Genomic DNA, 12,960 nt, shown 5'->3' on the forward strand with positions numbered 1-12,960 from the left:
TTTCAGTCAAATAGTGGTCCCCATACAGAATTTACTTTTCAATGTCTGCGTACAATGATGGCAATGTCTTGTGGCAGGATAAGAGGGTCATGTGATGAAGTGAATGGGGTCCAAATAGCTATAAATTAAGAGGCCTAGCAAATCAGCCAATCAGGTGCCCCCCAAAAAGATCCCAGGCTTATTAGAATGTGAGAGAATGCTGACCCAAAGGTATCCACTCAGCTGTTCCACTCAGACAGGCCCCAGAGCTGGGGTAGAGGGGGGACAGGGAGAGTCCACAAACACAAGTGGGTGAAGATCTTCAGGTGTCACCAGGAAGGCACTATCCCTTCTCCCCAGGAAACAAGCAGTGTAGACAAGAAACATCCAGCTTCTAGACAATAATACAGCTGGCTGCAGGGACATGCTCCATTGTATGGCACGGAAGAGAAGTGCTGAAGAGGCGCAGAGGCCCGGCCAGGGCTGGGGGCTGGCGGGGCTGGCAAGGGCTCGGGGAGGTGGGCTCACCCTCTCAGCAGCCTTCCCCTACGAGCAAAGCTCCACCAGTTTTCCACGGCCCTGCCACACAACGTCTCGGAAGGATACAGTGTTATTTCCTAGGGAATTCTCTTATTGGCATGTTTGTCAATGCTCAGCCCGTTTCCCACTGGGTGACTGGCCACTGAAGCTAAGGCAGCATGGACCAGCGGGGCAGGGAAACGCTCTGACCGAAATGAGCCAACAAGGGTCCATTCTGCGCCCAGGCCCTCTGAGCAGCAGTTAACTGTTTGGCCCTGAGAAAAGCTATTTCCGCTCAGCTCCCTGAGGGCGCTACCCATAGCCTCTACAGTCCGAAGGGGCAACTTGGGGGAAAGGGGTGTCATCCAGCCAAGATTCTGTGGGACTTGCCTCCACACACCCGTGGTCTGGTAGTGGCGACATGCACAGCCTGGCTCTGGAGCCCACATTACCTTTGTCTGGTATCTGGCCACGTTTTGGCCATGCCAAGTTCCTGAGGCTCGGCCGCCTCACCTCTGAAATGGGAACGTCCTTGACTTCAGGGGGTTGTTGTGAGGCAAAAAACTAGATAATGTGCCTCAACTACCCAACACGGTGCCAAGAACTTAGGACACACTCTGTAAGTACTAGAAACAATCCATCCAGGCATCCACTCACGGCCCAGTCCTCACACTGGAGACCTCTGGGCTTCACAGTTAGGGCCACCTCTCAGACTGAAAAGCAAAATCACCCTCACCAGTGGGGACTGAAGGAACCTGTCCAAGAAAAGTCATTGGCATCTGTCCCAGTGACTTCAGCGTTCCTCCTCAGGGGCGCTAATTCCCTGTCCCCTCCCTGACATCTGGAGAGCCTCCCAACCCCACTAGCTACAGGTGCTCGATAGTTGGAGTAACCTCAACCCCACCAGGGGTGACTTGGCCCTTCTCGTGGCCATGGGCAACTTTTCCAGGCACTCCAGTTCTGAGCCTCTCCTGGTAGTGGGAACCCAGCCAGACTGCAGGAAAAGCTATGCGGTGGTTGTCATGGGGGATGAAAAGGAAAATCAAAGACGAACTGCCTGCCTCAGCACTCTGCAGCCTAGGACACACGCAATGCGCTGAATCGGCGACCACAGGGGTCATGATTCAAGGCCAGCCCGACCTCCGTTCCCAGGAAGGAATGTCATCCCTTGCTTTCTTTTCAGACTCCACCGGAACAGACATTTCTCTCAGCATCCCTCCTCCCCGGCACCCCCGTCTGCAAACACACAGGATCACAATTACCACAGCCTAGGACTGGATGCTTTCCAGGGTCTAGTATCTCTGGGGCAGGCCCAGCACCATGACTCCTAGAGCTAAATCCTAAGGTGACCCCCCCTTGGGACAGTGGACAGACCATTCTCCTGGTGCCCAACTCCACACCGTGCATGAGAGGCCCCTGTAGAGCAGAGGTGAGGAGCTGGGCCTTCAGCAATGGGCAAATAGGCTTTGATTTGATTTCCAGCTCAGCTGCTTCACTCCCTATGTGGCCTCTAAGCATGTCACCTCCCCTGTAGAACAGGGCCCGTAATACTGACTTCTCCCAGGGGTCATGAGGCTGACACGAAATACAGAACATATTATGTGTGAATATGTAGGCTCACAGTAAGCCGTCAATAAACAGCTACTGTCCACTCTTTCCCCTTTGGTTGATCATGTAGTTCTTCTCAGCCTCTCCAATCCCCACCTACACTTACTCATTGTGCAAGTCCCACCTCTACTGTGAACCTTCCAGGACATTCCAGAAGCCCAGAGCAGACAGCGTGGGAGTGTGTGATGGGGCGTGAAGGAGCATCACATCTATGTGCCTGGGACTATCAAACTGGACGGGTGGGAGCAAGGCTCTGGGGCAGGAAAACGTGCTTACAGTAGGTTTCTTAAGAAAGTGCACAGCCATGTGACAGAGGACCCAGTAAGGTCCAGAGAGATCATTCTGCTGAATTATGGCTGCTATCTGAGGCAACATTTTAAGAAAACACCTCCTATTGCATTTGCTCATTGATGGTTCATTTGTTAAACAAAATGTTTGAGTACCAACCAATTTATAATATGAAACCGTCAGATCTGAGGTAATAAGGTCTCTTTCATTGTTGAGCATGCTGTTATGTCTGGAACACTAACTTTCTAAAAGTAGTAAAATATAAACATCTGATTTCTTAAAAAGCTCAAACAATACAAAAGGGGGAAAAATTAAAATCAAATCTCTCTTTTCTTCTCCACACACCAAAAGTAATCATTACTAATGTTTCTTGGGTGTCCTTAGGCACATTTATTTTATAAAGACAGCAGAGGCTATTAACAGACACATTCAGAGAAAGGAGTTGGAACTGCTGGTTCTTAGGATGTATGCTTTTAATTTGGAAGACATTGCCTACAAGTTCATGCCGGAAAGTTCTCAACGATTTCCCCACAAACCAACAGCTGAGTTTTGTTCTCACCAAGGTCTTATGTTATGTGGCAATTAATCTTTGCCAACCCCCTTGCTCAAAGTGGTATCTCATCTTTAAACTGGGTTTCCTTCTATTGTGTAAGGTTACACATTTTGAATTGCTGACTGGCCTTTTGAATTCCTTGTTCTGTGAACTTCCTATTCACATCTTTTGCCTTTTTAAACAATGCATTCAGGGACACCTGGGTGGCTCAGTCGGTTAAGCGACTGCCTTTAGCTCAGGAGGGAGCCTGCTTCTCCCTCTGCCTCTGCCTCTGCCGCTCCCCCTGCTTGTGCTCTCTCTGACAGATAAATAAAATCTTTAAAAAAAAACACATTCATTACTTTAATTACCTAAAAGAGCTCTTTGCATATTAAAGAAAATAGTCTTATTGGTTATATATTTATTATCATTTTTTCCAGTTGAATGTCTGTCTTTTTACTTTGTGGTATTTTTGCCATGCAGAAACATTTAATTTTTATGTTGCCAAAATATTTATGGTTTCTGGGTTTTATGTTGTATCTGTACAAATTCTAAAGATTACATGAGTTTGCCACCTTTCCTAACTCTCCCCAATTCCTCCTGAATGCGGCCACCACCACTGCTAAAATGAAGGAAGCAAAGTTTCAAAGTGTATTGGAAAGACCAAATTCATCTATTTTCTTTTTTGTTGTTGTTGTTTAAGGCCCCATCCCCACCCCACCTCTCCCTTGGGGTAGGCACCCCACTAGGGGCACCCAGCTACTCACTGCACAGCCGCCATTTTGGGGTAAACTGACCCAGATGGGCAGGGCCCTCCCTGCATAAAATTCAGCTGTGGAGAATGCAGGCATCGATCCTGCTAGCTCTCACATGCTAAGTAAGTGCTCTACCATTTGAGCTAATTCCCCAGCTCCCATTTTCTAGATTTTTTAATGGGACTTTTTTTGGAAAACAAAGCCCAAAACCCTGTCTTCATCTCTCTCGTCCCTTGGGACAGAGTTCCAACTTCATCACTGGCATCTGGATTACTGTGGTAATAAAACAATGGAAAGAGGCAGGTGTGGGGAGGGTTTAGTTTTTGAGAGCCCAACACATAGGTGTTTTTAATGGAAGAAAAACATTTGTTAAGTGATGGTCACTTTGTTTATAAGCATTATCGCATCGATCTTCAGCAACCCTATGGGACATCATAATACCAATTTTCCAGATCAAAAAATCCAAGACTCAGGTCAAGTAATTGAAACCAAGATTCAAATTCAGGTCTGGTTCTCCAGCAAAGTTTTCTACTGGGATGAGCAAGGAGGCTCCTCATGGGAAAGTTGTAAATCCCCAAATAAGGAATTCTTCATTAACAACACCAAGAGCATAAAGCCCAGAGGTCACCAGCAGCCTCCAAGCTGGCCTGGGTGGAAGAGGAAGTGACACTGTGGTTTAGAAGTTCAGTCATTTGGTTTAAGGTCACACAGGGGTAAATGACTGCTGGGTTTGAACCAAGTCCATCTGACCCCAAAGCCCATGCCTATTCCACCGCACCACACCCAGGTCTCTTGTTCCTGGAAGATGAGGAGGGTCTGGCACAGAATCTAGAACGAGGCAAATAAGCCATAAAGTGGTGAAAAAGAAAGCAAAGACGCCCTAATCTTTATCAGTAACTGCAGTCCGTCCCTCCCTCCCCCAGGCCTACTGGATGGCCAAGCGCTCTGAGACATGAGTGGGTGGTGGCAGACACACATCCACTGGATGGAGGTGACATGCCCTTCTCCCCCAGGAGCCCAGGATCTTTAAAGCTTGTTGATACAGTCTTTTTTGGTAGCCACAAATTGCTGCCATCTCCCACAATCACATGGAACCTCTGTTCCTACCAAGCCCTCTCTGCCAAAGGTCCTCCTCATTAAAAGCATCCCCCCCAAAACCAGACAAGAGAAGGGGTACCAACCCTCTTCTATAAGAAAGCAATGACTCAACCCAGCACTGCTGGCCCACGGTTAAGAGGAACGGGCAGGGAAATAGGAGCATTAGGTCGTGCCACCCTCCATCAAATTGCCCAACAGTTAAGATCCAAGTTGCTCTGTATGGCGGAGTGTGTTTGCTGACTCATTTCCCATCCTGGACTACCATTCTGCCCACTTTCGGTGAGGCTCTTATCAAATACTAAGGTCAGCAAGATAAAAGTGTTTCAATGTCTTCTGGGAATTTACCTGTCTCAGCGAAAGGCTGAGGAGGACTAGAATGGATCAGACTGGCCGCCTGAACATGACAGTCACCATGAGGTTCGCCGATGAGACATCAGTAATGGGTCTAAGCAGGCGGTAACTTCAGCATTGTTAATAACACAGAAGTAAGTGGCCTGCATCTGGCAATGTCCACGCAATTTTTGAGGAAGGAGAGGCAAGGGCCAGTTGGATTTTCTAGCAGGATCTATTCTTAATCAGTAGGTACTTGCCACTAATTAAAATAGCTCACCACCTGTTCCTTCCATCAGGTACTTGGAGCTCGAAGAGTGACTTGCAAACAGGTTGGGTCTGGTTTTGTGTTTTGAAGCAGCAGTGCCCTTCGTCATAGGCAACTACGTCCAGAAGGGGCAGTGCCCTGCCTGTTCAAGGTTGGAGCCAGAGCCCGGCCCCCCTGCCCCAGAACTTTTTCAGAACTGGCTCTAGAAGCCTCTTTTTGAACAAGAGGCTTTTACTCAGTGTTCCCAGAGTTCTGGGGATCTTTGCAGGTGGCAAGCTCTTCTCGAGTTAAGGAAGGCCAATTAAGGCACAACCTCACCTCCCACCTACTCACTTCCAATTTTATATCTTTCCCTTACCGTTACTGTCTTAGATAATGGGGTTCTACATAAGATTTCATTCTGTTTAAAGTTGGAAATGGGGTCCACTACTAAACAAAATGTTTTTTAAAAAATCACTATTTTAAAGAGTCAAACACAGAATCTATTCTAGGACCTGCCAACAAAATATTTGACATTCTGCAATCAGCTACTTCAACACTGAGCACTGAACATAGTACTAAGAGCTTCTCAGCTAACTGGTGCTGTATGCAAACCCAGTCCCTGACCAGATGGTGAGAAAGGGAGCACTTAGATGCACAGCGGCAAGTCCATGATAGAAGGAATGAATGGTTTTGCTCGGACAAGGAAGAGTTCTAGCCAGGTCTGAATGCTGGTATGAAGTTGCCAGACAGGGAAAAGGGGACATATATAAGGGTATGGAAGTTCATGGCATGTTCAGGAGTGGCTGCAACGTAGGGCTCCTACAACACGGCCACCTGCATGTAGCAAATGCCAATGCCAAGGACTCTGGATTTTAAGCACAGGGTCAGCTTTGTTTTCAAGAGGGTTTTAGTAGCACTGTGGATGATGAGTCTAGTGCCAGGGACACTGGTGAGGAGGACGCTGCAAAATAGTCAGGCCAAGCAGTGATGAAGCCCTGGGTTCTAGGGCCATGTGTGGTGGTCAACCACCCCATTGCCCAAGACCAACACGGGACTTTCGGTGCTTTAAAGTTAAGTCTCAGGCACACCAGGATGGCCGGTCACCCCCGGGCCATGTTAGATCCAACCATAAGGACAACACCGCTTATCACCTAATGCCAGAGGCATGGAGCCTTGAACTTTGAGGTAGGTCAAAGAAACACACCCATACTATCACATCCAGTTCCTAAGTGACCCTTTAATAATTCAATGCCCCCAAAGGGACTAGCTCCTGCCTGCCCTGCCACAGCAGGAACATTTCCAGGGGCTCCAGATGACTGCACCGAACATTCCACTCTGCCTCCCCGGAGTAGCTCTGGGTTGGAGACCTTGTTTATCCTTTAGTTTTCCAATGCGTGCTAGTTAGCACACTGCAAGAGACTGCTCTAAGATTATATGGCATGGACTCCAATTAAGAAGACTCAAAAGAGAAATATCCAGATCCCGGATAGGTAATCCAGCAAAACTACCTCTGGCAGACACAGGCTTTGAGGCACGTATTTCCCGCGTACTTGGAATCGCTCGCCACTGCCACGTCTGGTGGCCTCTTTTTAAGCTCCAAGATCCCAGCTACTCCATTAGAATACAATGCTGGTCTCCACTCAGTAGCTCAGAAATAAAGTAACTCCATGTCATTAAAGGTATCAAATCACAGTTAATGCTAATGTCTAGTACAGTCAAGGAACGGGGTAAACGGATCTTCTACGATGTTGGCCTTCTAATCATTTTAAGCAATAGGATGCCAAATGCCAACATATAAAACTAGAGAAAAACAAGGCTGCTCCTACTGAAAGAAGGGGGCTGGAGCACAATTAACACATTGATAAGTGCCCCCAAAGCTCCCAGAACACCATCGGAAAGCACCACCCTGGTGTTTTGATACTCAAGAAGTGTTTAAGCTCAAAATACGTGCCAGTCACAGAAGTGTTACATTTGCTCCACAGATGTGAAACCACTCTTCAAAAGATTAAAACATGTTTCAATCCATTGGGTGTGTTCAGATTTTCAGGCAGGCCTACTGGGAGTTCAAATCCTGTTTCAGTATGAATCAGCTGTACAAATTCAGGTAAGTTACTAGAAATGTCCAGTTTCATCATCTTTTAAAAGGGGATAGTAATGACCTCTCTAGCCAGCACCTCCCCTCCACTCCCCACGGCACGGGGACACAAACACGAGTGTGCACGCGCGCGCGCGCACACACACACACACACACACACACACAGTGTCCGGCCAAGATTCAATGCAATGAATGTGTAAGGTGTTTGGCACAATGCCGGGTACATGTAAATGTTTAATAAACTCTAGCTACTACTATAAGGAAGCCACTTATCAATACAATCTTTGGTTTATATTGTCAGTGCCATATAAATCCACTAACTTGCTTGTGTGCTAGTTATTGATCTGTCTCCACGGCATGCCTGTTAACAGATAAAATGCTGAGCAACCAAGATAAGGGCTCCTTTGGGGTCTTACTAGCCTCTGTGCAACCCTGGCAGCCTAGTCTCTCTTTACATTGTGTGCTTCCATGATATGACTGGGTACCATTCTATAATCATTTGATCTGTGTAAAGCCTTATCTCCCCCAGGACAATTTCCACTCTTCCAAGGTGGGGCACAAGGCATTTTTAAGCATACTGCTTCCCCACGGAGGACCAGCCTTGGTGGAGATTCTGTGGAACCAAACTGAAGAGACAGGCCTGAGTTACTAGCCGAAGAATGAATGCACTGCGCTAGCAGGGGGCAGAGGGGCTGAGCAGGTGGCAGAGAAACATAAAATGCACCTCTCGTGGTATGGCTAAGCACCCAGGCATTGACACCCAGCGGGCGGGCCCAAAAATCAAGCACTTCCATTGGCTCACCATGTGACTTTGGGCAAGGTGCCTAATCAAACAAATCTAGTTTTTCTATAAAATGGGGTTCATAGTGCCTACCACTGGGTCACTGTCAGAATTAATGAGATTGCTCAAAGACAGAGCTCAGCACAGCAGTTGGCATTTAATAAACCTACAGTTTGTCATTATCACCATCATCATCATCATCCCCTGCTCTCTCGGGAGTTCAGCCTGGCTAGATGGTAGAGATATACTCACCTGTGAAAATAATTCACAATTCAGAGAAGTGGGGAAGTATCAAATGATCAATACAGCAAAGCCTTCAACTCACTGGGCCTTACAATAGGCATCTTTATATCTAAACAATCTTATTGAGATAAAGACACGACAAAGATACTTTATTTCTAAAGTGGAAATTGCATCTGAATATTAGTAGATTCTCAGCTGGGCTGTACTTGAGCTTATTTTCATGGTACCAGGCGAACCCCTATCTGTGATGTATTTAAAAGGTGATAATCCAATTTGCTCTAGAAACTTTCGTTCAGCAACAGGAGTGGATGTAAATTACGAATGTTATAGCCATAGAGTTAGGATTCCCTCTGCTTAAATCCTTCAACTCTTTACCTCTTCACCTCTGCCATTCATTGGCAATCACCCACTTCCTCTGGCCTCAGCTGCCTTACTTTTACACTGGAATGTCTCTCTTAAAGAGTTTGCGTGAGGAATAAAACAGATTATTTATGTAAATCGCCTAGCATAGACATCGTGGGTGCTCATTAAATAGTGTCAATTATTCCTGCGTTTACTCTTTGGATAGAACTGTTCTGTCCTCTGAGAGCCGGATGGGTTCCTGTGACATATGTGGTAGGCCCGCTGATGGGACTGTGGCTGGAGTGGGCACCACAATCAGACACACAGCCATGCCTTAGGGCAGGGCTGCCTACGGAGAGGTCAGAGAAGGAGGAGTTCTTGGCAGATAGAAACAAATGCTTTCTTTATTCAACTCTGCACTGCAAAAACCCAGAAGAAGGTAGGGGAAGGGTACAGACAAAAATATTGGTGAGGATAAGGGGCAAGCAGCACTCTCACACTGTTGGTGGGAGTGTAAAATATAAAACGGAATGGTTCGATCACTTTGGAAAAAATCTGGCAGTTTCTTATAATAAAATACACACCAAACTTTATGACACAGAAATTCCACTCCTAGTTGTTTACCCAAGAAAATGAATGCATGAGTTCACGAAGAGGCTTGTGCAAAAATGTCTAAAGCAGCTTTAGTCCTAATGGGTGAAAACTGGAAACAGCCCAGGTGTCCATCAATATGCACCTCATATAGGCTTCCAAACATACCATGAAATCAGCAACCAAAAGGAATGAACTACCGATATACACAACCTGGATAAAGCTCACAGTATAATAGATAGATGAAGCCTTGCATAAAGAGTAAATACCCCCCAAAAAATAAATAAATTGATATTGAGTCAGTGTTGGGGGGGGGAGGTGGGGGGTACCAGCAGAAAGAGGGATGGGTGTGTGGTCAGGGTACTAAACCCATTAGCTCCCTCTCCGCAGTCACCATGGCTGGCTATGTCCTTGGAAGAAGTCCTAGTTCCTATAAGACGGTCCTCTTTCCACACAGTGTGCTGATAAGCACCACCTCCTCTGCACTTTGAGCCGGAGATAGTAATGGCCACGCTAGAACTCTCCCTGAGTACTTCCTTGGTTTCCTACACCTTCGTTGTTCAGTTATTAAGCGCTCCAGATGCCAATTTGCATATGGGCCATCTATTTCTTACTGCAACCATGACTTGTATACCTGGATACAAATTCTGCTTGTTTAAGCAATTTCTTTAATCTGCCTGGCTTCTGTTACCACTTACAGTTGCTGTGAGAATGAGATTGGAATAGAATGATGGAGAGATGGGGACAGTGGAAAGACTGTAATAAATAGTGATTGAAAACTTTAAAAAAAAGAGTAAATACCCTATGACTAGATCTGTGGAACGTTGGTCAACAGGCAAAACTCATACACATGGTAAATTTAAAAGTGATTGTTTCTGGCGGTCAGGGTCAGGGATTGCCTGGGAAGGGGCACAAGGGAACTTTCTGGGCTGGTGGTAATATGTCTTCTCTCTTGATGGGGGTTGCATTAAATATATGTCTTAAAACTGTACATTATTTGTCAACTCATCAGATGATACTTAAAATTTGTCATCTCACTGTATGTCAATTTTATATTAAAAAGAAAACATATTGAAATCTAGTTAGTAATGTGCATACTGAATTTTGGGGGTTGAAATAAACTGATTTCTGTAATTTACTTTGCAAATGCATCAAATATAACAAGATGCACTGATGGGTAGAAGGATGCAGGAGTGTGGTAAAGCAAATTTAGTAACATATCAATGTAGAAGAATCTGGATAGTCTGTATGTGGACGTCCGTTATACAATTCTTTCAACTTTTTGAAACTGGGGGCGGTGGGGGTGGCAGAGGAAGGGGGAGGATTTTTTTTATATACCCCGACTGACAGCCATCTGATATTCTTAATGGTATATTTTTTAAGATATTATTTATTTGAGGGGGGGAGAGTGAGAGAGCACCAGCAGGTGGGGGAGAGGGAGAAGCAGACTCCCCGCCGAGCAAGGAACCCAACCAGAGCTTGATCCCAGGACCCTGAGATCACCACCTGAGCCAAAGGCAGACGCTCAACCGACGGAGCCAGCCAGGCACCCCAGCCGTCTGATATTCTTGGCCCATCTACATATATTTCATTTTTATCTGCGCCGACCACATTTCTATGATGCACAGATGGTCCACACAATCTATGAAGTGTGGCTATTTTAGAATCAGCGGCCATGGGCTCTGCGTCCACTGACATTCCCTTCCTGCTCACAGACAGCAAACCAAGACTTGAAGGTTCATTTTCCTTCAGTGTAACGGAGGCCTCCATCATAAAGGGACGGCCTGAAGCTTCCTGAAGTCTCTCCCACACTTTCTACCAGGATTTTCATTACCATTAGACAGCCGGAAACCATCGAGAAACAAGAGTTGGAACCCGGTCCTCGCTCCAAAATGCAGGGCCTCTAGGGATGGGGATGAACCCTCACAGCCACTACCTCCAAAAGGAAGGACCTGGAAGGCTTACTCGCCCTCTCTCAGTGAACTTGGTGCTGGCCGTGGCTCTTGCAGAGCTGACTTGTCATTACCACAGGACTGTGTTTACAGAACACATGAGAAGGGCACATATTTGCTTTTCCCTTAATTCTTGGGCCTCCAGCCCCCTAATCGTTCCTCTTTTTACAAATGAGGAAACTGAGGATCAGGGCGTACCTGAACTGCTCCTAAGCACGCAGTTTGAATTCAACCCCATTTAACCTAGAATTCTGATCCTCACCGCCCCCCCTCCTGACACTGCCCTGAAACCACCTCCCATTCCCACCAGGAAGAAGCCAATTTTACAAATGCCCATCTAGGACAAAACTGGGTGAGGAGCTTTTAAGGCAGCAGTGTTCACACTGCAAGCTGGAAAAAAAACTCAGTGGCTCCTGACCAGCAGCTTCTGAAAATGAACAGAGAGCAATATATCTGACTGTACCACATGCAAGAATAGACATTGGTCCCTGAAACTTGTTTCAGCTGAATATTAATATTTATACATGGGTGTTTCTTGGTATAAGCATGCAGTCCAGAAAAGTTAGAAAGCCAATGATTTAAAGATTAAGTCCCTCTAGATCAGAGATTTAGATCTGAGATTTAATTTCCCAGAGTCAAAAAGAAATGCTGGAAAGGAATGGGTTGAGGAAGGTACTCATGGAAAAGGCATCACTTGAGCAAAGACCCCTAGCCTTCTGTGGGAGACACACATAACCACCAGTAGCAGCAAAGAACCCAGGCTAACAACAAAATATAAAATTGAAAGCCTTGACATTGACTATTTTAAATTACATCCCCTCATATTCCCCTCCCCAAGTTCAGTTTCCTTTCTTGATTTTCCAAGAGCAATTCCTATCATTCATCTTGGATATATATTCCAGTTTAGATCCTAATAAATTTTACGATGTGTATGTGTCCATAAGCAATGCACAGCATTGTTTGAGTGATTTTAAGTTACATCCAGCTACTAGGAGGTCCCCGTCCTTCCCCAGTGTTTCACACATTGTTTTTTATTTTTTTTTAAAGATTTTATTTATTTATTTGAGAGAGAGAGAATGAGAGATAGAGAGCACGAGAAGGAAGAGGGTCAGAGGGAGAAGCAGACTCCCCGCTGAGCAGGGAGCCTGATGCGGGACTCGATCCTGGGACTCCAGGATCATGACCTGAGCTGAAGGCAGTCGCTTAACCAACTGAGCCACCCAGGCGCCCACACATTGTTTTTTAGATGTATCCATATTAGTATACACACATTTATGTAGCATGCTGCACAGTATCCCTCCACAGGGATAGTCCATAAGCGGTTTCCAATATTCTGTCATTATAAGCAACAATGTTATGAACATTCTTGAACATGCCTCCTCCGTTCATAAGGGAATCTGCTCTAGTTACAATATAGCTGGAGGGAGTGTTACTGAGTTGCCATATACATATACCTTCCACTTTACTAGTTATTGCCAACCTCATGTGCCAGGAAAACTACTACTAATAGTTCAGTGTGTGTCCTTGAGACTTTATATACCTGTACCTACATATATATACATGAGTTTACAGAGTATGAATATAGGTAAATCTATCT

At 45.9% G+C, this 12,960-nt stretch overlaps 1 protein-coding gene across 2 annotated transcripts in view; it reads right to left on the reverse strand.

The window, feature by feature from the left end:
* HK2 (hexokinase 2) overlaps window positions 1–12,960 on the reverse strand; it is a 62,932-nt gene that overhangs the window by 27,463 nt on the left and 22,509 nt on the right. The gene's annotated exons all lie outside the window — the stretch shown is intronic.

Source organism: Callorhinus ursinus, unplaced genomic scaffold, assembly GCF_003265705.2.
Source record: "Callorhinus ursinus isolate GAN/ISIS: 27379988/994484 unplaced genomic scaffold, GSC_fseal_2.0 scaffold10, whole genome shotgun sequence".
Classification (NCBI taxonomy): domain Eukaryota; kingdom Metazoa; phylum Chordata; class Mammalia; order Carnivora; family Otariidae; genus Callorhinus; species Callorhinus ursinus.